The 25,431-nt window shown below is 38.4% G+C and overlaps 1 protein-coding gene across 2 annotated transcripts in view; it reads right to left on the bottom strand.

Moving 5' to 3' along the window:
• Window positions 1-25,431, bottom strand: part of LOC123685226 (teneurin-a) — a 556,414-nt gene that overhangs the window by 375,806 nt on the left and 155,177 nt on the right. The window lies entirely within an intron of this gene.

Below are 25,431 nucleotides of genomic sequence, written 5' to 3'. Positions count from 1 at the left end.
CACGATCAAGTAATGCATACAATTCTGGATTTTCGAAAACCTTCTCTCTTCCACTGGTCTTCGACGTTAAAATTACCGTTCTTGAAGCTTTGAAACCACTAGCGGCCTCATCATAGGTATTTGAGAGCATTCGATGAGCCTCAGCCTCAGATCTTCATATTGAAGCAGAAAATTAAAACCTTCCGCAAATGACGAGAATTTGGCTCGTAAGCTGACATGTTTAATCGAGAATAACTAATAAATAATTGCTGTCACAAATCGACTAATATTTCGATGACGTTATTTCTACGAATACCTAAGCTCATTGTATGACCACTACGATCTATGTATTTAGAATATTTTTTCTTTAATACTTGTAACTTTGAGAAAGTGTTCAGAATGAGTGCAGATACCACATGGCCAAGTTTGTCGTATATGAAGCGTAGAACACTCTCTATAACGTATATTTTTAATTATAAAGGACAATAAACATATTAAGCTTTGTAATGTGGGAACTAGCTCTGGCAAACCCTTTATTCCTTTAGTGCACACTTATTTTCATATTTTCAACCGGAATCGATAGTAACCGAGGTCTACAATCTAACGAGTCACAGCCTGTAGACTATATAGTCTTCGCTCACCCTTATAATCACTACGAATGTAAGAAAAGAATATTCGAGTAATTTTTTTACATTTTCATGAACTCATTCCCCCCGTTTTGATTAATCGTCTCAATTTTCGACCCGGAAACGCTGTTGCGTCTACCATATTTCATCCGGAGGCAACACGAAGAGATCCGGGGTCTGAGCGTTCTTCGGTTACTTTGCATTTTTCTATAAATCAACGTCGCGGCGTCGTTGTCTTCAATGAAACATGGATTCGGCGGAGTTTGACGCCAAAATGAAGTTAACGATACTTCTTCATCTGGCGCGGACCGACCAACCCTTCATCCCAAGTTTGCATCATAAATTTTCGACGGTATCGACGCCAAACTTCCTGTTCCCATCTTGGGAGAAGTCCCGCGTTGAATCTGACTGTTGATTGCGAAAAAATATGATCTGTGAAATTTTCGATTAAGGCTATTGTTGCGGAACTGTAAATAACCTACATTTCAAGTTTTGAGGATTGCGTATTCAACCATTACCATTCCTTATCATTTAGCCAGTTGTCTATAATTTTCAAGCGTCATTTTGGGTTTCTGAATTGCATCTTGATTTTTATTTTCAAGTTGAAAGCTCCAGATAACACACATTAGTCAATTTTACACTGTACAACATTCCAGAAACCCAAATGGATTTGACATCGCTTGTAACTTTAATGTTGTATTAGTTGAACAATGATTGGATCTGTTTTTCAGAAGCCGTGGGTAAATATCGCTATCCAGTTCTAGAGCTTCAATGAACTGGGATGGTTTCAAGGAGATTACTTTCTCACTTCTACAAGTCTCTTGTCCAAAGCATTTTTGCTTGATCCGGAGTTTCTTCCTCCTTCACACAGAATCTGTCGTTTTCTACTCGACTCATTCTCATGATATCCAGATACTTCTTAGATCTCGCAGTCTAGAAGAAATTTTTGGGACTAATGCAACCCAGAAAGATTTCCGCCAGAGTGTCTCTTTCGTTCTTTCTTTTCCCACAAACTCTTTCTTCTAAGTAGATTTACCCATCACAGAGGAATGTTCTGGGCCAATGAAATGAGTTTGTTATCTTTTTCTCTCAAGTGTGTTGGTCCCGTCATTTCCTTCAATTTCTGGGAGATTAGGAATTCAGACTGAACAGACTTTTCCTACAACTATTATGGAAAGTAGCATATTCTTCATCTCTTCCCTTCTTCTTCTCTTTTAGCTATTCACCATCCACTCCTGAATGAAAGCCTCCTCCACATTCGCCTATCTCTGGAATGACTCAGCCAGTTTCTACCTGTTCTCTTTCAGATGTCGTTCACCCATCTTCTTTGTGGTCTGCTCCTACTTCTCCTGGTCTCACTAGGTCTCCATTGTAGTATTCTTAGTGTCCAAATGCTGCTGTCTTGTCTGGATATGTGACCAGCCCATCTCCACTTTTTCACCGCTATTCCCTCCATGACACCCCTGACCTTGGTTCTCTCCCTGATTTCCTTGTTCCTGATTTTGTCTCTCAATGATTTGTTGAGCATAGCATATCTTCATAGCTTGCTCAATTTCAGAACTTTGGAACTGTGGGAAATATTATTCCACATGACACTTTGCCCACACCTCGCTTGGTAAACCAATGACATTGTACTTTTGGAAAAGTCGTTTCTATGGAAACGCAAGAAATGAACTCTCAACGAAGGCTATTTTGAATTGAATGAGGTACATTACTTGAATTATTTAAATTTGTGAAGTTGTTCAACATGTAGAGAAACTATTTATTTATTTACACAATATACAATTGTTTTTCTTGCCTATTTAATTTATTCTTAGGCACTTCAATATCATTTTAGTATCGATGTGATATATGGACTCAATGCTTTGATGCCATTTGAAAGTTATCAGAATTTTGTACACAATCGTTAAACGAAGTATTGTAGTCAAGTGAGTTATTTCAAAGTGAAAAAAACTGAAAAGCCACTTGAACCATTGTTGTAAATTATGTGCGAAAAAATACTAGAATTGGTAAAAGTTTACACTATTGCGGCACAACCATATATTATAGTCATTAAAATATACAGCCAATCCATTAAATAGTGATACATCGTGCATTTGGACTCTCTAAGTGTTGAAGAAGCATTCGAAATAATTATGAAACGAAATAGAGACAACTCGAGTTCACTGAGATACATTCCAGAGTTATTCTTCCAACACCTCAAACTTTATTCAGCGTAAAGGATTTCGTCCATCTTCTTCACTATGCAATTAATTATTAAGGAAAGATAGAGGCGTAGTCGAGATAATGTTGTATATTTTAATTAAGGTTGCTTTCGTTCTGCAGCTTACTGAGATTGAAGTTTCGAGTTATTTAATGCAACTTCGCGAAGACTTAACTGAAAAGGGAAAACATCGGGTTCGGGAAGTAAATTTTGAGGAAATCTTTGTCCACTAATTATCCGGTATAGAAATGAATTTCTAATTTTGTGGTTTCATTAAAATGTTGACGGAATTTTCTATTCCCAAATTGAAATAAATTATTTCCTTGTGGAATATTCGATCTGAAAATAAAAAGAACTTGGGGAAGAGTTTTATTTTTTATGTAATGTAATTAATTATAATCTGATGTATTGGGTAATCAATTATGATGTTAATGGTGTGAGATCCTCTTTTTTACTATCGTTAGGTCAATTGTCTTTCAGGCAGATTATTTCAATCGAAAAATGTAGGGAATTAATTTGTGTGAAGTAAGATACTATCAGAAATGTGATATAGCGAAAGATTTTGACAGTCAAGCTGCAATTGAAGCGTTGAGCTCACATTCTATCGATTCTGAGATGGTATTTAGTGATGAAAAAAACTAAAAAAAGGCAAGAATATCAAAATATGTTCTGTCTGTGTTCACGATCACTCGTTAAATAGAAAATGAAGAGACCATCACATTTGCCAGAAAAGGAGCACACACTCCTTTTATTGGCCTAGAAACTTTATGTCCTGTAGGTAAATGTATCTACAAGAGTTTTAGGAGTAGAAAAAACCGAAAGAAAAACACTCTAGCTGAATGTTCGTGGGTTGTTTTATCCCAAAGAGTTTCTTCAAAACTTTGGTACTGCAAGGTCTAAGGAGTATCTGTATCTTAGCAAGAATATGCTACACCTTCTTACTGAATTCCTTATAAGATATTGCCGCTGAGAATGAGTTCAGCAGAAAACTGCAAGTGCACATTCTGCAGGGAGGAGGAAGAAACTCAGGATCACCTGGTGACGGAATGCCTCGCCATCGATAGCCAACTCAAAAAATGCTTTGGACAAGAGACTTGTCGAAGAGAGGAAGTATCTCCCTTGAAGATATTCCAGATACTGGAATTTATTAGAACTCTGGAACAGAAGGACGAGCTGAAGACGAAGTCGACTAATCGTGAGAATAGCTCTTATGTAGGGCACAATAGATCATGAGGTTGCGACCCGCGGTGCAATGAAACACCTCTGAAACCTACAATCTACAAGATTAAAATTTGGCGTGAACATTCCAGTGATTATTTTATTTTATTGTGTTTAAGTACAGCCTGTCGAACGAACAGAAACATTATATCTCGTCATCATTTTCACCGAATAACTCAATAATTATCCCAACATCTATCTGATGCGTTTGATCTTCCGCGCCGCTGAACTCTCAAATGAAAAACCAACAACGTCCACACAAAAAAATTCGGCTCAGTTGTTGCAAAATGCGGAAATTCGAATACCGAAAAGCCGTTAGTTCCGTTTGAATCTCGGTTTGTTGTTTTTTGCCCTCTATTCTTTTCCGGCTAGGCTTATCGTAATTGCACTGTTGAGGCACCATGTGCAGCTCACCCGTTCTATTATAGGAATTGTAAACAAGGTTTTTTCAGGGCTTGATGAGAGCCAGGACTTGATATTGCGATTGCAATTGTACGATTCTCCATTATCCGCCATCTTGGATTGTGATCGGTTTCAACGAAAATTCCTATTTTAATTATGTCGAAAGATATTAACGTTTTTTTGTTTCGGGTGTATTTGAATCGCTATATTTGGTTTTTTTTTTACCAGAACAAGTAATTTTTTATGGATGAAGAAAATGACCAGCGTGTTAATTGGGCTACTTGTGTATCGTGTGTGGATGAAAGAAGCTAAACAAATACGAAAAACACCAACCGGTTAACCTAATGTCTACATTCGTTGTAGTAGAACAGAGCCTTATTTTGGTTGTTCTTTATTTTACTACCTAGATTATATTCCGCACAAGACTTTCACACGATATACAGGGTTTTCAGTAAGAGACTTCATTTTGAACAACCCGCTACCTGTAATTTTTGAATCTGTTATCTTTTGACAAGTGACAAGTAAACACCACGCCATCGCTAAAAATGAAAAGATACGCACTACAAAAAGGTATTCAATTCAATGAAATTCACTACACAAATAGTGAAAATTATGGAGTCAAATATCTAAAAACGAAAGCAGTTTTTGGGTCGTCTTGAAGCACCTGGTGAAAAAATTACAGCTGTTGGAACCAGTTAGTGATGTGAAGAATTGAACACTTGTGTGGTGCTCAAGAACAACGACTCCTCTTCGATCTTGTAAATTAAGCTTTACACAGAATGAATTATTATTGTTATTTTTCATGAAGCCTTAGGTCTTAAGGGTTCCAAAGTTCAGTCAACACAAGAACTCAAGCCGGTCGATCACCACCATCTTTGTCGATTTGGCCTTTGAAATACATCAAAATCCGGATTATCATCTGCAAATCATCTCCATTATGATATTCATCTGTACCGCATAAGCTACGTTACTAAGCAGAATTGCAGCTTTTTGGACTCCTGAAATACAGGAATTATTTTTGAAAATCCTCTTCATCCTTAGCATGTAACAGGTTGTTATAGTTTTTAGGATTAGACCTTACTCTTCACAATGATTTAAACATTCGATGATTTCATTTGAAATACACTCTTTTTTCAATATCAATATACGTTATTGAAAATGCCTTCAAGACACCATATTGCTCGTCGAACTATGTGTTTGCAGTGGCTGGATTGCTCTTCTATCCAACACGTGTGAGATACAAAGAACTCCAGCTATGGAATTTTCCCCATCTGAGAATCACATGAGTAGAGAGATGAAGACCTGCTGTTCAAATGTCTAGAACTGACCTGACCAAAAAACACACTACTAGATGAGAAGTCAAGGCTCCTATAGAGGTTTGTCAGATTGGCCAATGTGGTGAACGAAATTGGGTGGTTATACAAGGTGCCTCAAGAAAAAATCAATATGTAAAAATAGGATTAAAAAAAAGTTGTTCATCGGAAAAATGTTCATTAGGTTATAATAGACACACTACTTGGAAATTCATTCCCTGAAATTCTTGATGATGGCTTGGCAAGTGTGCTACATGATGATTCTCATTTTATGGCCAATAATTTGTTTTAACTGAGCCGGGAAAACCGACGACAGCTTCAGATTTAAGGAAATCGCATAGGTTTAAGTCACAGGGCTCTCCAATCATTGTGTTTTTGCAGTTTGCAGTTGCAGTTTTTGCAGTTAGCGGACCAATATAAACTTTTTTGTTGAGGTTCAAAATCATCGCAGTTATTTATCTTTAGCAAATCAACTCTAATATTCTATCTTAATGAAGGAAACAATTCACGGCCTTCCGTTTATATTTGAAGTCAAGATGAGATTGATGGGAAAAGGCCGAAAAGAAGAACTATGATATCATGCCGACGTTTCGGTATATTTAAAACCTTCCTCAGGGCTCTGGAAGAGTGATACAAATCAATGAGGAGTTAATATAAGTTGTCTTAAGTGAAACAATAAAAACATAATGAAATATAAAACAACAAGAGTCATATAAGAAGCACCACTTTTCAGTTGACAACAAAAAGAGAGCATATCTGTGAGATGTCTGAGAGGGAGAGAACAATTAAAAAACAAAAATCATATCAGTTTGATAGTCCTTCTTTTTGGCCTCTTCCCATCAACCTCATCTTGACTTCAATTTCTATTTTGATCTTGATGGAATTATGAATGATCGAAAAGGTTAACAACTCAGTTAGATACTATTCGAAAGCTGGTAAGGAGACTTTAGCTCTTTCAGAAAAGCACCGAGTCCGTGAACAACTTGATATTTCATATCCTGCTAGAAAGACTGACAAATTAGAGACCTGCAGGGATGTTAAGTCCATCTTGAAATTAACGATACGATAAACTGAAGTCAATAGGACAAGATACTCAAGGAAGAAATTCACGTCCACTATAAAAACTGAAAATTCAAGTCACCTAGCAAAACTAGTTCGAAAAACAAAACATGACTACCCATCACCGACCACAAACAAAGCCACATCCCACCTCGAACCTCAAAAGTTACCCACCACATCAAGCGCGAACCCTCTCCAGGACAGGTCCATTTCGAATTCAATGGAACTGAGGTCGGTCGAACTTCTCTCTCGCAATTATTAATACTTACCCTGGACCGGGCGGATGCTGGGAGACAATTTGTAGTTGAGTTACGGCCTCCACCCTGCTCGGGAAAGTTTTCAGTAATGTCCTGGACAATTGTCATCCGTGCATGGTGCTGGCTATATGCGGAGTGGTCGACCCGACTGTTTCGTTTTCGCAGGAATAGACGTAGTAGGCGATGACGACAATGTGCCGCTCTGATGGGAGATTGAATAGAGGTAGAGGGATTCGGGTCGGAGGATATTTTCCTCGATAACTTCTCTCTCTACTCTATGTAAGTTGTGTAGAGTGAAGGGGTTCAGTCGGGCGTGATGCCTAAATTCCTGGCTCTCTTCGTTGAGGTGAGAAGATTATTCGGTAGGAGGACAGGGTCTTTTGTGGGATGCTGCGAGATGTTTTCTGGTTTGAGTGTACGGGATAAATATTTATTCGAGGGATTCTATGTCGATTGTGGGGTGCGAATAGTTTCCAAGCAATTTATTTCAATTTGTTCAGTAATGGGGTTAAGAGGTACATATTTTAAAATTATGTATGGGTATGGAACAAGTTTCATACTTCCTACGCTTTCACTACTTACACTGCGCTGTTCAGAATTCATTTCAAGTTCATCATCAGACACAGGAAAAGCTAGAAATGGTGCATTCAGGTACGAAATGGGTGATACCAAATAAGTGCTATAAAATATGGTAAAGGAAGAGAAAACATTTTTGACCGTTCTGCAAAATGTCAAGGATTTCAGTTATCATTCGAACACAGAGTTGTATATTTTTGAATAACACGTTTCTATTCGCTAGCTCTTTTATTCATATTATTTATAAATGATCTGCCTGTGTGGTTAGCCTCCTTTTTGTTAACTTTATTCGCTGATGATGCTTCTGTAGTTGTTTCTGCGGGGAGTCTTGGGCAGCTCCATAGGGCATGCGAATGTATTGTGGCGGAATTTCTAAATTGGTGCCGTAGGAATAATCTTATGGTGAACATCAATAAAACTGTTTGCGTTAGATTTTGTTTGAGAAATAGTGAAGTCGAAGCATTCAGCATAAGGTATGGAGATAACGTTATCACGGCATCAGAGTCGACAAAATTCCTTGGTATCCATGTTGATAAAAATTTAAGATGGACGACCCACATTGACGCTTTATGTAAAAAATTGAACAGCTCGTATTTTGCAATCCACAGAATTAAAGACATTCTACCTAGAAGCTGTCTGATGAGTGTTTATTTTAGTCTGGTTTATAGTCATCTATCGTATAACATCCTGCTCTGGGGAAGATGTTCTGACTTCCACAGAGTATTCGTAGCACAGAAACGAATCATACGTGCAATATTTAACTTAAATCCGATGGATTCTTGCAAATCAATTTTTGTTGAGAATAAAATTTTAACTTTGCCATGTATATATATTTTCAAATGTTTGCTATATGCCAAAGAGAATGAATTTAAATGGATGAAATTATCAGATTATCATGGTTATGACACGAGAAATTCACAAACTTTATTGTTTCCTAGACATAAGACTTATAGATTTGAATGCTCTCCAATGTATCAGAGTATCAGGATGTTCAATCATTTGTCACCTACTATGAAATCTCTCAATTCAAAAATGTTCAAGAAAGAAATTAAGAACCTTCTTTTAGTTAAATGTTACTATTCAGTACAAGAATATTTGTGTGATTTTTTGATTCCTTAATTCATAGTGTTATTTATGATTATTGTTTTGTTCTCATTTTGACCTGTCCTATACACCATGTTTGTGTCCGAAAGGATTGAATAAAATTTATTATTATTATTATTATTATTTCCGAAGGATTCTAAATCGTAGGGTTGAGTCTCGTGCTTTTTGATTCTAACGGGTGTTTTTTTCGAGGTAGGTATATAACTTTAAGTTGGCATTACTGTTCAAGATGGCGATCGATTTAACAGCTGTTAAGTGATTTGTTCTCAGTTTGGTTTGGCAATTCATCATTAATAGACCCACGCCTGAACAACGCTTGCAAATAGTGCAATTTTATTTCGAAAATAATGGTTCTTGCGGAATACTTACCGCGCACTACGTCCATTAGCGATGAAGCGCACTTCTGGTTGAATGGCTACGTCAACAAACAAAACTGTCGCATTTGGAGTGAAGCTAATCCTCAAGTGCATGTCGAAACACCGTTACATCCAGTTAAACTGAGTGTTTGGTGCGCTTTATGGGCTGGTGGAATCATTGGTCCGTACTTCTTCAAAAACGATGATGGCCAGAACGTTACAGTCAATGGTGATCGGTATAGAGCCATGATTACTAACTTTTTCATTTCTCAATTGAACAACCATGATGTCCAGGACCTGTGGTTCCAACAAGACGGCGCAACATGTCACACAGCCCGTGCCACAATCGATTTATTGAAATACACGTTTTGTGACCGCCTAATTCCACGTTTTGGACCTGTGAGTTGGCCTCCACATTCTTGTGATTCAACACCGCTAGACTACTTTCTGTGGGGCTATGTAAATTCATCGGTCTATGCGGATAAGCCACAAACCCTTGACCATTTGGAAGACAACATTCGCCGTGTTATTGCCGATATACGGCCACAAATGTTGGAAAAAGTCATCGAAAATTGGACGTCCAGATTGGACTACATCCGAGCCAGCCGTGGCGGTCATATGCCAGAAATCATATTTAAAATGAAATGCCACAAGATTATCTTGCGGATAAATAAAATTCATGTCAATCGAATAATCCATCGTTGTTTTATTGCAATTTGAAGTTCTATAGCTCTAAAAAAAAACACCCTTTATTAGTAGTTGCAGAACCTTCTCCTCTCCAAAATCGAACAGAATGATGTGAACACGAGACTAAAGCTTTCTCATTTCTTGTCTTTCTTTATTTGAATCTAACTCAAAACTTCCATCTTCATTTCCTGAAGCTTTGAAGGATGCGATTAAGGACGCCAGGTACGTAATATTAATTAACGAATTTCTCTTGAACGCTTATTGAAGCGGAATATTGAATCGCATTTGTCAGAAATCAGTTCCTCTCTTCCCGAGTTGGGAATATTATTGGAAGTCTAGAGTGCTGTAACGATCAATTAGAGTTCATGTTCGGAAAAGGATTACTGCCGGTCCATTGAAACTGAGGAAAGGGTATCGATAACTGAAATTCGCGCACTTCCTAACTTGTAATTCATCCAGCCTTTGTGTCCGCCGGACCTTTTACAGGATTATGTTTGATATTGGGATTCGCGAGATGAAATTCTGGGAATCTCCTACTTAATTTATTCCCATAGTTACGAACTTCAGAGTTATTAGCAGCGCAGGATAGTAACGGATGACCTCTGCTCCGAACGAAGGTCGTTGGCTTGACCGAGAGATGATATTTAAACGTGAATATAAGTGTGTATTGAAACATTTTTTTCCTGATGCAAGAGCAAACTTTCTAACCTCCTATGAGATCAAACCTAAATGAAAGTCGAACACTTCACCATTATTCCATCTTTCTACACCTTTTTAACTTTTTAACTTGCCGACGTTCTATCATCTTCTAATGTAGGTAAGTATTCAATTGAGTGCTCAAGCGAATGGAATAATTTGCTCTTAAGGGACCATCCAATCATTCACTGATCGATAAAATATTGACGGCTCTTTGGTTGAAGTGGCTTTGACACACAGTAACAAGACCTACACAGTACACAAGGGGTTCGCCTGAGTTGAATAAGTTCTGAGTTTCTGAAGGATCTGTAAAATCTTACAAGGCCTATAAAAATTGCGATTTTATAAAAATGCAAGGAATGAACAAACACTGTCAACGAAGGCCATTTTGAATTGAATTAGGTACATTACTTGACTTATTTAAATTTGTGCAGTTGTAGGCACTCACCTTTCAGTCTCGTGCCACAAACTTCCACACTCGTGAGAAAAGTTGGACTTTCCCTACTTGTTCCACAATATGAAGGGTGTTTTTTTTAGAGCTATATAACTTTAAATTGCAATAAAACAACGATGGATCATTCGATTGAAATGAATTTTATTTATCCGCAAGATAATATTGTGGCATTACATTTTAAATATGATTTCTGGCATATGACTGCCACGGCTGGCTCGGATGTAGTACAATCTGGATGTTCAATTTTCGATGACTTTTTCCAACATTTGTGGCCGTATATCGGCAATAACACGGCGAATGTTGTCTTCCAAATGGTCAAAGGTTTGTGGCTTATCCGCATAGACCAATGACTTTACATAGCCCCACAGAAAGTAGTCTAGCGGTGTTAAATCACAAGATCTTGAAGGCCAATTCATAGGTCCAAAACGTGAAATTAGGCGGTCACCAAACGTGTCTTTCAATAAATCAATTGTGGCACGATCTGTGTGACATGTGCGCCGTCTTGTTGGAACCACAGCTCCTGGACATCATGGTTGTTCAATTAAGGAATGAAAAAGTTAGTTATCATGCCTCTATACCGATCACCATTGGCTGTAACGTTCTGGCCATCATCGTTTTTGAAGAAGTACGGACCAATGATTCCACCAGCCCATAAAGCGCACCAAACAGTCACTTTTTCTGGATGTAACGGTGTTTCGACATACACTTGAGGATTAGCTTCACTCCAGATGCGGCACTTTTGTTTGTTGACGTAGCCATTAAACCAGAAGTGCGCTTTTTGAATTATTAAATATACCAGGTTTAGATTGTGAGTGAATTCTTGTTCGGAGAATTTAATCATTTTCTGAATTGGATCAAAAGTAATATTCTCATCCTTTCAACCCCTTCATCTCTAATAGGTATCACTTCTGAAGCATAATGTTCAACATCGAAGAGCACAACTGGAAATATTAAGGCAGGAACTTTCAAACAGCTGTTTCTTGGTCTGTTTTAATTCTTATTGTGAATTGTCATAATTTATTTCGTGAAAACGGTTAGTGTTGAAAATCCGATCGCGGAATTTCATACTGAAAATTGCATCTTCTAGGTGTAGATCTCTTGGGAACGTTCAGAAATATTTTCAGAACTAGGGATTGCATTTTCGATGTTAATAATCGCACTGAATTCGATATCCAACCGTCGAATTCAATAGATCGAGCGTAATCCTTTTCCGAACATGAAGTCTAATTGATCGTTACAGCACTCTAGACTTCCCTCTCGCCAACAGCTCGGGAAGAGAGGAACTGATTTCTGACAAATCCGATTCAATATTCTGCTCCAATACGCGTCCAAGTTAAATTCGTTAATTAAAGATGGCCATTACCTGAAAGGGGCTGCTCCAGTTACGGTGAAAACTTTCCAACTGCCGTCGGTTTCCACGCAGCGTAGGAAAATCCGGAGGACTTCGTACGATTTTTTCTTGTTCGGGCAACTCGTTAAAATATTCGATCTGCTAAGAGGCAGCGAGTTTCGGGAACAATCGCGCTTTTCCTGAACAACGAGTCTTCTACTCTTGCCAGAATTCAATCTGAGATTAATGAAGGAGAACAACTTTAATTCGGCGATATTCGATTTGATTTGGACGTTGCTAAAATATTGTCGAGAAGAAAAATTAGAAAATCACTAGAGTGAAATCAAGAGGATTTCTGCGATTGTTCATATTCATATTCAGATTTTTGCGTCAATATATGTGTAGGATCCAGTTATTGTTCCCTGTAAATAATTGAGATGGTCAACGGGATGCTTGGAGACCTATTAGTTTTTCAAGTGTCGAAGGCATGACGGTTTCGATGAATTTACAAGGAACGAATTGTTATTGTACATATAATGTAAAAAGGATGTGTAATTCTTCGGGGTGTCGAAGATGTGTCATGTCGGTTGTAAAACTTAAGAGATTTACTGGGGTTGGGAAAGTTCGAGAACGAGACGGTTGTACCAGATGTGTTACATCTGTGTATCAGGTTCTAGTCCTTCGAGTATATTCGATTTCCAGGAATCCGCGAAGATCTTTGTGGGCGGTACGGCAAAATTCTTATTGGACTAGGGGATGGTACTTTCCCTAAGGGTGTGGTCAAGCCGAAAGAAGGGAGGTCGATATTCGAGACAGGGTAGTTCCAATCGGCACAGGGTACAGTTCAAATTAAGACGAAGACGGGTAAGGTTCGGTCGGTCAACTCAAGACGTACGACGTAAAGACGGTTCGCGGACTAGATTAAGACGAGTCGCGAACAAGTTAGAGACGAGACGACCAAAAACTTGAGTAACGATGAAGACGTGATGAATGAAGACGTTTCGAGTAATTAACAAACGAGTTAAAGACGAAATTCAGTACCGTAGTGAGAAACTTGTATTTAAGACGTAATTAAGATATTCTCAATACTGAGTTTGTACTGTATAATTGTGGCTTTGTAGATAGATATAAATAATTCGAAGGAGTTTAAATATTGCAAATTCAACAAAGTCGCGGAAAAAAAGACGAAAGGCCAGGTAATCGAATCATACCTCTAGACGATCGATTAACCAAGCCTACATTCATGTAGTCAAACCTAATCTTTTGAGACAACTCATCCCTGCTTAGAATTAGAAAATTGCAGATATTCGTTTAAAATGGTAGCCTGCAAAAAAAGAAGCTGGTTGGGACTTATGTTTGGATTGAAAACGTACGAGAATGATATATTGTTCAATTTACGTTGCGAAAAATACTAATCGACACCTAAATGCGAAACAAAAGTGTCCAAACCAAGTGTCCTTTTAAAACACCCCAAAAACGCGACCTCCTCCATCAACCCAACAAAAGCCCGTCTGGTCCAGACAGCTTCCCAACGGACGCAGCTCTGTATACCAGGTATGTATATACGTATATTATATTAATCGCATATTCAATAGATATTCTAGCCGGATGCACACGCCCCGTTATCGCCATAATAAAGCAAAATGTCACAGTCAGACGGACTGAATACAATAATTATACATCATTTAATTACATTAATTAATGCACATCAATAACGAGAAGAACGATAAACGCGCGGACTTTATTGCCGGCCCAGAATTTGCAGCAGAGCGAGGGGGTATTTAAATAGGGCTTTGTGCGATTCACGTGAATTTCTGCGAATTTATTGTGACAGGATTGTGATCTACGTCACCGGGGACTGTTTCGACAATGGGCCTTTATTCCGGAGGAATAAAATTTTGATTAGTTCCGTCACGGAAGTTTACATTCTATTCCTTTATTTTCGTATCGTAGATTTTCTTTTGTGTCTTTTCTTCGTCGGATTTTAGACAAAGTTGGGCGCCGAATTGTTGGAAGGTGATAGTATCAAATCGCGAAGAGTGATTTCAGGATTGTAGATTTTCTGGTTTGAAACAAAGGGGACAGAAAATAATGTGTTTGGAGATCACACACCTGTAAAAATACGTATACAGCGTGTACATAAAGTAAGGAACTCTTCTGCTGAATATAACTGACGATATTTTACGATCTTTAGATAAGGATGATGCAAACATTCTTGTATTAGTGGATATCACAAAGATTTCGATACTTTGGACCATAATCTTCTTTGTGGTAAGGTGAGTTATTTCGGTTTCGACAGAACAGCCCTGAGGTGTTTTGAATTCTACCGTTTTGGAAGATATCATTGTGTTAAATTGCGTTACACCTTTACAGATTTTTGTCCGATAACTTCAGGAGTTCCGGAGGGCTCTATTCTCGGTCAATTACTATTTTTTATTTATATTTCGGGTATGTATAAATGTGGGATCTAGTTATTGTTCCCTGTATATAATTGAGATAGTCAACCGGATGCTTGGAGACCTATTAGTTTCTTCAAGTGTCGAGGGCATGACAGTTTCAATGAATTTACAGGGAACGAATTGTTATTGTACATATAATGTAAAAAGGATGTGTTATTCTCCGAGGTGTCGAAGATATAATAATAATAATAATAATAAAAATAATAATAAGAGAGTTTATTCATGGAAATACATTCAATAAACTCTATGGAGTGTCATTGAGTTGTAAATCTTGAAAAGATTTACTGGGGGGTTGTGAAAGTTCGAGAACAAGACGGTTGTACCAGATGTGTTACATCTGTGTATCAGGTACTAGTCCTCCGAGAATATTTGATTCCCAGGAATCCGCGAAGATCTTTATGGGGGTTACGGCAAAATTCTTATTGGACTAGGGAATGGTACTTTTCCTAAGGGTGTGGTCAAGCCGGAAGGAGGGAAGGATATTCAGAGTGGACGGACTTCAAGTTAAGACGAAGACGAGTTAAGTTCGGTCTAGGTCGAAGTAATAGTAAGTTCTGTCGGTTGAAACTTAAGACGTAAGACGAAAAGACTGTTCGCGGACTAGATTAGGAAGAGTCGCGAACATATCAAGACGAGACGACCGAAAACTTGAAGTACGACAAAGACGTGATAATCGAATACTTTTCGAGTAATTAGATTTAGAATTAAAGACGAAATTCAGTACCGTAGTGAGAAACTTGTAATTAGGACGTTATTAGGATCTTCTCAATACTGAGTTTGTACTGTATAATTGTGGCTTTGTAAATAGATGTAAATAATTCAAAAGAGTTTAATTATTACAAATCCAATAAAGTCACGGAGAAAAAGAAGAAAGGCCAGGTAATCGAATCATACCTCTAGACGATCGATTAACTAAGCCTACATAAATAATGTAGATTTGTTTTCACCTATTTTTAATGCGATGACACCCAGATTCGTCTATCGTTTCATACCTCTCTCGTTTTTCTTGCTTTTGATCAGTTGAATGGAGATTTGTCAGCAATAATGATTTATTGTCAGTCAAATGATTTGAAAATAAATGTGAATATATGTTTCCACAAACGTTTCTTCCCCAGAACGCTTTCTGTTACGGTTAAAGAAATTATGGGTGCTGAGCGAATTTCTTATTATACTTGTTGCAAGAACCTTGACATCATATGTTTGTCAGATGAGATTAGGGGAACATGTTTCATTGCTGTTGGCAAAAATCCTCTAATCAGGAGATAGCGCTGCAAATGTGCGAATTGGTAATGATGAAAACGATGCTGCAAGTATGAAAGTATGGTTTCGTATCATTGATAGCGTACCTTCCTCTTTACAATGAAATAAATATCCGTTGATTCATCTAGAAAACATCTCAAAATATATTCCTTATTTTTTAATATAGAAACGAAACCCTCTATTGTCGAATTATAAGATTAAATTTATAATTTCCATTCATCGTGGAACGTTTCATCCGGAAAACACGTGAAATGGGTATTTCCGGAAGTCATTGAAATTAATACGATTGTCTGAAGAACCGCAATAACTGAATTACGTACGTAGCAGCCTGAATTCCTTTTAGAAATTATGAAAGGCAGAAAACACACGTTCCTCCAAACCCTCGACAATGAGACTACAAATGAACTCACCAACAGTTCATAACGATCTGGGAAAACCGAAGGAAATGACACGCAAGCCGAATCGCAAATTCCGTTTGGGCAGGGCCCGCTCTAGAGGCCCAGAATTTTGCCGGGGCGGCAACTTTTTGAGGGCGGCATTTTTTACTTTTTCCGAGAAATCCGAATTCCAAGAATAATGTATTGAAAGAATTTTTTCAATCTCAACGAATTACAGACATGATTTTTTATATCAAATTGAATATTGTTTTGCGGGAGCATGGGTGCATTCGAATTGAAAATAATGGTTCATCCGCATCATCCGATTTTTTTAGTCATCATCTTGAAGAAAAGAAGAATTAACATGTTCAAGCGTTTTATATAGTCGAAACTCAGCAGAAGAACCAGGAACCGCAGGGCCCGCTCTAGAGATTTGAATTTGAATATATGTAGGCTTAGTTGATCGATCGTCTAGAGGTATGATTCGATCACCTGGCCTTTCGTCTCTTTCTCCGTGACTTTGTTGGATTTGTAATAATTAAACTTTTTTTAATTATTTACATCTATTTACAAAGCCACACTTATACAGTACAAACTCAGTATTGAGAAGATCCTAATTACGTCTTAATTACATGTTTCTCACTACGGTACTGAATTTCGTCTTTAACTCGAGTGTTAATTACTCGAAACGTCTTCGATTATCACTTCTTCGTCGTACTTCAAGTTTTCGGTCGTCTCGTATCTAACTTGTTCGCGACTCGTCTTGATCTAGTCCGCGAACCGTCTTTACGTCGTACGTCTTAAGTTGACCGACCGAACTTGCTCTGTCTCTCGTCTTAGACTTGACTTGAACTGTCTCCCGACTCGAACTTGAACTCTCTACCAGCTGAAACTTAATGACCTGACTTGAATATCGATTTCCCTTCTTTCGGCTTGACCACACCCTTAGGAAAAGTACCATCCCCTAGTCCAATAAGAGTTTTGCCGTACCGCCCACAAAGATCTTCGCGGATTCCTGGAAATCGAATATTCTTGAAGGACTAGAACCTGATACACAGATGTAACACATCTGGTACAACCGTCTTGTTCTCGAACTTTCCCAACCCCAGTAAATCTCTTAAGTTTCACAACCGACATGACACATCTTCGACACCCCGAAGAATTAGCACTTCCTTTCTATGTTATATGCAAAAAGCAATTCATTCTCTGTGTATTCATTGAAACTGTCATGCCCTCGACACTTGAAGAAACTAATAGGTCTGCAAGCATCCTGTTGACCATCTCAATTATTTACAGGGAACAATAACTGGATCCTACAAATATAACCCATAATTAAACTAATACATTTTTTATTCTCCTGAAATAATTTTTATAAAAAACCTGCAAGGGCCCAGACTTGTATTTTTGCCGGGGCGGCAGAAACGCTAAAGCGGGCTCTGCATTTTGGCCGACAGAGCAACGAAGAAAAACTAAGACCTCCAGAGAGTATCGCGTCCGGATATGTTAATTAACAACGGGCGGGAATTTTCCGGGAAAATCGCGGTAACCGGTTTTGCGCACGGAAAATAAGTTCCTAATTGCGGAACCATCGCGTCGGTATTTCCCGAAACACCTAAAACCGACAAAGTTTCCGGCGTATTATCTCCATTGGAAATCAAACTGAATTTGGAACTTGGGAGATCAGAGAACAGCTGGATTGGAGGGATGCCTGACTTACATTTAAATGAGGCTGGAGGATGGCAGACCGGAGTTGATATGCATGATGCGGCCTGCTCGGAGATTAGTCCGCAGTGAGAAGGTTCTTTGGGAATTGCCGCCACGGCTATTGTTTTGCCGACTGGAAGAAGGTATTGTTTGAGGGGAACGGGCGTCAAAGAGGAATTGCCGATTCTACAACGTTTTGGTTTGGTCGATAGAATCATAAGGAAAAGTTGAATTATAAGAATTTTTCAAGTTTATATTTGATTGACTTTATTCGTATAATGTTGAAGGCTTTAACGACATAAGAATATTCTACGTTATTTAGCAGTAGTTAAATTGGGTTTTCATCTGATGATTAAACCAACACATCGACCACAAGAAAATAGAAATCGAAAAATAATTTTCGATGTGGCAGCATACTTACCATTCATACCATCAGTGACCAGTTAAAATGGAATAGTTATTTGTAACACAAGAACAGAAGGCATTAGGTACTATTCTCTCATGAGTTCAAAATTAAAAAAAGTGGCTAGTTTGCGAATGAACGGGTATAGAATGAGCCTTCTGTACGAGTATTATATATTATTTTCTCTAATCCACTCAATTTTCATTGAATTCAATAGAATATTTCCATAATGATCGCTGAGTGATTTTGGCATTGACAAATTGGGTTGACTCAATAGTTTTCTGTATTATAAATTTGACAGATAATGGATAGATCCGAGAGTTCCTAGAAGCAACATATGAAGGGTGTTTTTTTCAGAGCTATAAAATTTTAAATTGCAATAAAACAACGATAGATTATTCGATTGACATGAATTTTATTTATCCGCAAGATAATATTGTGGCATTACATTTAAAATATGATTTCTTGCATATGACCGCCACGACTGGCTCGGATGTAGTCCAATCTAGACGTCCAATTTCCGATGACTTTTTCCAACATGTGTGGCCGTATATCAACAATAACGCGGCGAATGTTGTCTTCCAAATGGTCAAGGATTTGTGGCTTATCCGTATAGACCAATGATTTTACATAGCTTCACAGAAAGTAGTCTAGCGGTGATAAATCACAAGATCTTGAAGGCCAATTCACAGGTCCGAAACGTGAAATTAGGCGGTCACCAAACGTGTCTTTCAATAAATCGATTGTGGCACGAGCTGTGTGACATGTTGCGCCGTCTTGTTGGAACCACAGCTCCTGGACATCATGGTTGTTCAATTCAGGAATGGAAGAGTTAGTAATCATGGCTTTATACCGATCACCATTGACTGTTACGTTCTGGCCATCATCGTTTTTGAAGAATTACGGACTAATGATTCCACCAGCCCATAAAGCGCACCAAACAGTCAGTTTTTCTGGATGTAACGGTGTTTCGACATACACTTGAGGATTAGCTTCACTCCAAGTGCGGCAGTTTTGTTTGTTGACGTAGCCATTCAACCAGAAGTGCGCTTCATCGCTAAACAAAATAAAATGGACGTAGTGCGCGATACGTATTCCGCACAGAACCATTATTTCCGAAATATAATTGCACTATTTGCAAGCGTTGTTCATGATGAATTGTCAAACCAAACTGAGAATAAATCACTCGACAACTTTCGAATCGGTAGCCATCTTGAACAGTAATGCCAACTTTAAGTTATACACCTCAAAAAAAAAACATACATTTTGTCTTTTAGCTTCTCATTTGAATCAAGTATTCACATTTGACAGCAGTCCTGAGGACCTGTAGTTTTTCATTTATTGAAAGAGTAATGAGCTGAACAAATTGATCAAATTTGAAATTCGGCAGAATTTTTCATATTTGACAATGATTATCTCGTTAACAAATGTGAAAACACTGAACTCAACGGGCCAATCACTGTCAAGACTCAATTTCGGATTACCTATATTCCGAAACTAGACCAGATCTCTCTATTGGATCATTCAATAAGAGAGCAAAATAGTCACGTGTTATCTCAAATCTCCAAAACCTGAACCCCTTCCGATTCCATCCCTCGAACTAAGGGGTATTATTTCGGATATTACGCCGTTTAATGGCGGGGTATCGGGAAATTTCGATACTGTCCACATTTTACGGCATCGTGGAAATAACGATGCTGCGGTCCAGTAGGCCACGCCGATTTTATTGGATCCCATTTGCAGTAATTTGAGCTGCAGGATAACGCCGCATCCTGCGTCCTTCACGCTGCGGTCGAGATGGATCGTAAAGTAGGCTGAGCCTCATAATTTGGGAATAAACGGAGTCATTTCACGTCTGTATTTCTCGGAATATTGGGCTTATTTGAAAACTAACATGTGGATAGTGATTGAAGAATATACAGGATGTTTCTAAATTGGAGATACGAACGAAAACGAGAGAGCCCCCGGGTAATTCTAAGAGGAAAAAGTATCATAAAGATTAATCCACCAACGCTTAGTTTCCGAGATTCAGGGCGCTAAAGTTTGGTTTTTTTTTCAAGTTTTATTTCATAGCATCTTTACTCCACTAGAATTTGCATTATATTTTCCAATTTGGAGTTCCCTCCAGTGTTTGGTGAGCCATTGGTAGTTTAAGAAAATGTAATGAGAAACTTCAATCTAGTACTAAACTTTTTGTTGCCTTGAAGTTTGGTCGAATCTTCAGAAAAATACGAATTAACATGAAATCCAGTTGGTAATCTGTTATGAATGAATTAGCTATTTCTTTTAATGTTTATTTTACCCATCTGCAGCAATGATTCAATAAACTCGCATGGTCATCACATGTAGTAGGACTACAATAAACTCCCTGTATCTCGAAAACATAGATTTTTTGGGCCTATGTTTATAAGATTTTTCTTCTTATTTAAGGAATATCTCACTTTTGTTTGTACCTTCAAATCATGAAAGCTCTGAAGGAAACACTTCAGTAATTCAGATACTGTCATTTTCCTTTGTATCTGCTTTCTAGGCCTATAGTAGAGCGCGCTGTACTGGATGAACGAAATTGTATTGGTGTACAACTTTGCTTCCACCGTTTTGCTTTAAACGTCAATAGCGGTAACTGTTAGTCAAAATAAAAAGATCGTAGATGTCATACAATAAAGCTTAAGTATTTGTAAACATTATGCCATCGAAATATTAGTCGATTTGCATCATAAAGTTATTCTCGATTAAACATGTCAGCTCACGAGCCAAATTCTCGTCATTAGCGGAGGTTTTGATTTTTTATAATTTTATATAAAGAAATATGCGGTTGAGGCTCATCCAATGTTCTGAAATTCCTATGGTGAGGCCGCTATTAGTGAAAGAACGTGCCAAGAGTGGTTTCAACTCTTCAAGAAGGTTTTCAAAGATGCGGAATTGGAGGCATTACTTGATCAAGACTCGTATCAAATGCAACCAAGAATTGGCAGGACACAAAAAGCCATTTCAAAAGGCCTGACAGTCATGGGAACGATTCAGAAACAAGGAAATTGGGTGTCTTCCGAGTTGAAGACGAGAGATGTTGAACGGCGTTTTTTAGCTTGTGAACAGCTGCTTGCAAGGCAAAGGGAAAGTTGAAGAAACCACACTCTAATTCACAGAATCTTTATAAGCGTCCAATGAGTCGTTATCATTTTCAGAAGTCAAAATTACTCTACCGAAATTCTTAGTTTCTATATTCATATGACAAGATCGTTGTAGATCGTAGATTTGAAGGAGGGTTACATTGCATCGCAACTTTATGGTCTATTGTGCCCTCCATCAGAGCTGTTCTTGCCAGTAGTGGTAGTAGTCTACAGGTCGCTCTCCAGTACCATAGTTCTAATGATCTGCAGTATCTGGGATGGCTTCAAAGAGGTTGCATCCTTGTTTGAAGCTTCTTTGTGTTGGCTAGCGATGGCGAGGTGTTTTATCACCAGGTGATCTGGAGTTTCTTCCTACCGCCCACAGAATCTACACTCATCGTTTTCTGCTAGACTCATTGACAATGGTTTGCAGGAATTCATTGGGGAGGTGGAGCATATTCTTGCGAAGATACTTCTTAGATCTCACAGTATCAAAGTTTCGAAGAAACTCTTTTGAAGGATCCAACACAGGAATATTCCGTCAGTCTTTCTCCTTCGGTTTTTTCTTCCTCTGAGACTCTTTCTTGGATGTACATTTTTCTTTACCACAGAAAGATTCTGGGTCAACGAAAGGAGTTTGTGCTCCTCTCCTGTCAAGTATTGGCCTCTTCATTCACAATGTTTTCCTTAAATTGTGAATATCCAATTTAATTAGTATTGAAAACATAGCATTTATACAACTTATTTCAATCGAATAACATCAGCATATAACATCTCCATGCTCTTCATCTTCAACTCCATCAATTACGAGCATCAGATCGGCGAGATATTTATGACACCCTTCCCATCATCCCTAGGTCCAGCCCGAAAAATCCCGATGTCCATAAATCAAGTCACGCGTCCGGGGGGTTAAAGTGCGAAACTGCGCCCTCCTCGCATCTTAGTCAACACCGTCTTATCCCTTCTTACCGGCCCTCGGCTGCAGCCTAAGCCTGGCCGTCGCCCGCTGAAAGCCTTTTCAGATTTCGACAAAGAGATCTGTAAATATTTTTCATTCTCGCCGGATCCGGCGCTGATATACGGCCGAAGAAAGTCCGCAACTTCGAGGCGTTATATTTATCGGGATTGATCCCGTACGCCTTTTGTTGATATTCGCGGGGAATCGTGAGGGAAATATCTTTCGCGGGGATGGTTGATGTGGCCCAGGGGGCGGTTATCGGGTATGAAAATGACCTAGTTTGGGGCGAGGAGGCTGTGGGATGCATCGTTCGATATGCACCTGGATTCCGACTAGTTTTCTTCAATGGAAGTTTACTGAAGATTTTCTTCAAATTATGTTGAAAAAAATTTCAGAATATCTTGAAGTCTAGACAACCCTGTAATGGACTAGTTTAGTGATGTTGATAATACTATATTTGACACGATAGAATTGATACTGATAAATCAGTGAAAAGATTTCGAAAATCCATCAATAAATGACTGAGAAATAGATTATTTAAATTCACGTATTTTAGCGCGGAACGTCTTTGGTCTGTGACGTCACGGCTCTTGCCTGTGATCGCTACACCATAAATTACTTTTAAATACTTAGCCGCGCCAAGGCTCTCGCGCCGTTTGTAGTTGTACAGTGTAGTTTTAACTCGAGTTTTGTTTTTATGTCACCATAATGGAAGAAGGCTTCGTGAAAGGAAAAATTGACAATTTGCCTAAAATAGATATATTCGCAGTGATGGAGTTTTTTTCTTCAAATCCATCTTATGTCAGTGCAGAAATAAAAGGAGATAAACTTTTCAAGTAAGTATCCATTTTTGAGTTTGCTACATCATGGTTCAACTTATAACGATGATTTATTTAAAAAACGTTTCATAAACAGTTTGTAGTTGAGTACTGGTTGTTGAAGTCCATCAATGGCAAAACATATTTATGTGAGGAGTAAAAAGTAAAAAGAGGAAAAAGTAATTTATATGTATGTATATAGTAAGTTATTTCAGCCATCGTGTAACGAACAAAACACGACACGAACGGCACAAGTGATTGTACACCAATGAATTCGTAAGCACTCTGCGAATACCAGTCGTCTAGTGTGTGACGTCACGACACTTACACGTACTATAAAATTATTCTTCCAAGTGCAACTTCAAAGTCCCATTACTTTTTCATTTCTAGAGATATTTCAATGATTCTTCCACATTTTTGTTTCATTTTACTTAAATTTTTAGAATTAATCCTCAACAAAAAAATGAAAACTAGTCCATTATCAAATCCATACCATAACAAACGCATATGCAAATCCATTATTTTAACAACAACACCAAGGTACCCAACTTGAACCCTTGTGTGAAGAAAGTCAATTTCAGTAATTAATTTTCACTTATTTCATGAAACTTACCATGAAACAGCTTCGAGTTAAAATATTCACATTGTAGTGCTTTAAACTAGTGAGATTTAATTAAGGAAGTTCCATTTCACTGCGACCTAATGGTCTATTTTGCTCCCCCTCCCCCAGAGCTGTTCTTTCCTTAACGTGATCTACAGCTCGCCTTCCAGTCCCAGAGTTCTGATGAACTCCAGTGTCTTAGATGGTTTTAAGGAGGCTTATTCCTCTCTTTTACAAGTTTCTTGTCCAAAGTAGATTGTGATGGCAAGGCATTCCGTCACCAGGTGATATGGAGTTTCTTTCTCTTCCCCACAGAATCTGCACTCGCCATTTTCTGCTTCAACCATTTTCATGAGGTGTTTCCTAAGGCGACAATGCCTTGTGAGAAATCAATGAGGAGGTGTAGTATATTCTTGCTGAGATCGAGATATTTGTTGGATCTCGCAGTGTCAAAGTTTCTAGAAACTTGTTTGAATGATCCAAACCAGAAAAATTCCACCTGAGTGTTTATCTTTTTTCCCTTTCCTGAATCTTTTCTTGTTAGTACATATGCTTATACCACAGAAAAGTTCCAGGTCGATGAAAGGAGTTTATGCTCTTTTTCTGGCAAGTATGTTGGCCTCTTCATTGCTTCTAATTCCCGGGACCATGGACTAAAAAGACTTTTTGAACTAGTTAAATCTGTTTTTTCTTTAATTGTTCTTTATTTTTTTTTCATTGAACTATTAGCTGATGCAAACCTATTTGTCCTATACAATTTTAACACAACCTCACTGAACTCCTTACAGGGAATTGCCGCCACCGGAAGCATCTCATAAGAAAGAGTATAGCAGAAATAGACGAGTGCAGATTCTGCAAGGACTGCAAAAAATGCTCTGAATGAGGGATTTGTAGAAGTGAGGAAGTAACCTCTTTGAAGCCATCCCAGAAACTGGAATTCATTAGAACTCTGGAACTAGAAGCTGATTCGTAGACAACAACAACTAATGTCAAGGGTGATACCTCCCCTTTAAACAATCTACAAAAATTCCACACAACCAAATATCGATATTTAAACCGCGAAAAACACAATCGTGCATCATCGCCTCCAATTCCAGAAAAAAACCGCATTAAACCAACGTGAAATATCAATCAAACCCTCCGGGTTGCAGCAGCAGCATCCGAACGACGAGGAAAGAAGATCGCGCCCGAAGCCATTCGTTCCAAAAGTGTCGTTTCACTCCGACGACCCGGCATCATCGCGATTTATAATATCCAACGTTACACACACGATTCGGCTATCGGGCCGATTGATTGCACCCCCCGAATGTTCGTACATTCATCTCCGATCCTGAAAGGCCGAAAATATGCGGGAATTATCGCCAGAAAATATTCACTGTCATCCGACGATGACGGATTACCTTTTGGTTCGGACTATCTGCGGTTTGAAACGTTCGTTATTCGCTTTCGTCCGTAATTTAGGGTAACAGTAACGAAGTCAA

The sequence above is a fragment of the Harmonia axyridis genome, chromosome 7, assembly GCF_914767665.1.
Source record: "Harmonia axyridis chromosome 7, icHarAxyr1.1, whole genome shotgun sequence".
In the NCBI taxonomy this organism is placed as follows: Eukaryota; Metazoa; Arthropoda; class Insecta; order Coleoptera; family Coccinellidae; genus Harmonia; species Harmonia axyridis.
The sequence above is the reverse complement of the archived record's forward strand: the minus strand, read 5'-3'. Positions and strand labels throughout refer to the sequence as shown.